The sequence below is a fragment of the Argiope bruennichi genome, chromosome 10, assembly GCF_947563725.1.
Source record: "Argiope bruennichi chromosome 10, qqArgBrue1.1, whole genome shotgun sequence".
Taxonomy (NCBI): domain Eukaryota; kingdom Metazoa; phylum Arthropoda; class Arachnida; order Araneae; family Araneidae; genus Argiope; species Argiope bruennichi.
In genome coordinates, this window is record NC_079160.1 from 64406522 (window position 1) to 64408896 (window position 2375).

The window sequence follows — 2375 nt, forward strand, 5'->3', positions numbered from 1 at the left end:
AGGGAGAAATCTGATGCATTGTTAATGTGTTTTTAATTATGAAATTTACCTAGATTTCTGAGATTGAATAGAAAAAAAATTTCCTTATCTTGCGTTAAAAAAAAAAAAGAAAAAAAAAAGATAAAGTCTTCTACGAAGTATAAAAATTTTTGAAATTTTTTCTTTCTTGCCAGTGTCTTGTTTACTTTCAACAAACTGTATTTAAAACTAAAAACAATAATATCGACAAGTATTTTACAAATTATTTTTCTCTAAAAATATAGTATTCTAAATAATATAGCTCAAAATATTCATACTGTTTTAGTGATACATTTAATCGCTTTTTTTCAATTGTTTTTAACATTTTTTTGTCATTTTTAGAGCTTTCTTAGAAAATTGAAGAATATTTTATTAATAAAAATTGCTTACCGAATTTATAAAATATGAATAGGCTTATAATGCAATAACAAGAAAATTCACTGGACGCTAAAAAATATTTTTTTTTAATCCAATAAATTTCAGATTTAAAAAAAAAATTAATTGATTTATTTTTTTGTCAATAGCTTTGGCACCAGAGCTCTGAAGTAACTAGAAATCTACCGATTGTTCCGAAATTTTAAAAATACGGATACTGAAATATGTATAGTGTTATAAACATTTTTTCAAATATTTAATAGTTTAAGCAAATTATTTATACATAATTCACAAAATTGAAAACTCTACTATGGAATCAAATTATAATTTCACAATATATATATATATATATATATATATATATATATATATATATATATATATATATATATATATTTAAATAACATTTTGCAGATAAAATTTGAATACACAGACAGCATTGCAATTTATATTAAGAAGAATCTTATATTAACGATGAACAAGACATCCTGTTTCCCTTAGGACTATCAAATTTTATATGGATATGTTTTAGAGATGAAATAGATAGCAATTAGTAGATTTTTTTTTTTTTTTTGAAATTTTGATTCATCTAAAAGTAAGTCAGATTTTGGAACACTTCCGCTTTCCCAATCGAAAATATTACTGAAAAAAACTCATTTATGAGCAATTTTAAAAATTAAAAAACATTGCACTATTAATGTCACCAATTTAATATTTCTGATCAATTTATCCTTGACTTTTATCAATAATTCTTTTTCCTAAATTTTAGCAATATATTTCTGTGCCTTGATGAAATTCAAATCGTTTTTCCGTTTCATCAAATTATTAAATGTTGACTTTCTTCCTTTAATGAAAGTTAATGACGAAATATTACATTTATGATCAGATGAGTTTGCATTAGGAATCAGAAAGTGAAAACTCATTACTGCAATAGACAATGCGCTATTTGAAGTAGACTAACTAGATAAGCACTGTGATATCATTCCATAGGGAGGGTCAATATAAGAAATAAGCATATGTTGGGAAAGTCATTAAATGAATGTGGTTTTAATATTTGCCATCATTAGAATTAAAAACAACAAAAATTTTCTGAATAAAATCTGTCGGCATAGGTGGCTAGTGTGGAGAAGATATCAAATGGTGGTCTAACTTGACAATAAGATGTTTTAAACTATGATGTCAGTCCCTTAGAAGATTATTTGAAGGATAAAAAGTAAAGATGTAAGGCTATTAAAATAACATACCATCACAGTTTGGTGCAAAAAAGTAATTTGTTGCAGGAATATAAAATTATGCATGAAAATTGTAAAGGAATTTAAACACAACCAATGCCCCCTGAGAATCAGCTGATCATCAGATTTAATTAGCTTCTAAATAAAGATTATAAAACAACAAAAAAAAACAGATTTCAGATAAAATTTATTAAGTAAACTAAAATTAAATTTAGATTTCGCAAAAACACTTTTACAGAACTTTTTCAATTAAATTTATACTTTTAATTTGATATCAATTTCCTTATAACTCTATAAAAATTCAATGTAATTTTCCGATATTTAGAATATTTATTTCCTCTGCTTAAAAAAATTGGTTTCTTATAATATCTCCGTAAACAAGTGTCCAAATTTCTTCGTTATAAATAAATAATTTTATTTTCACAAAACTTAATTGAAATATTTTAAATTGGAATATTGGAATGAAATTATAATAATTCAATAAGGATAATACCTTGGAACTATTTCTGCTAAAATTACATTTATTTAAAATTTTCGAATTTTTTACAGACTTTAAAAATAATAATAATATATTTTAATATTATAATATTAAAATATATTATAAGGAATGAATTAATATTATTCCATTAAATTATGTTCACACTTTAAATAAAAAGAAAGGAAAATTTAATCGCATGGAAATATTATTTCATCTTAAGATGACTTCTCAATCATTTTCTTAAAAATCTTTTATGCTATGCATTAAATTTA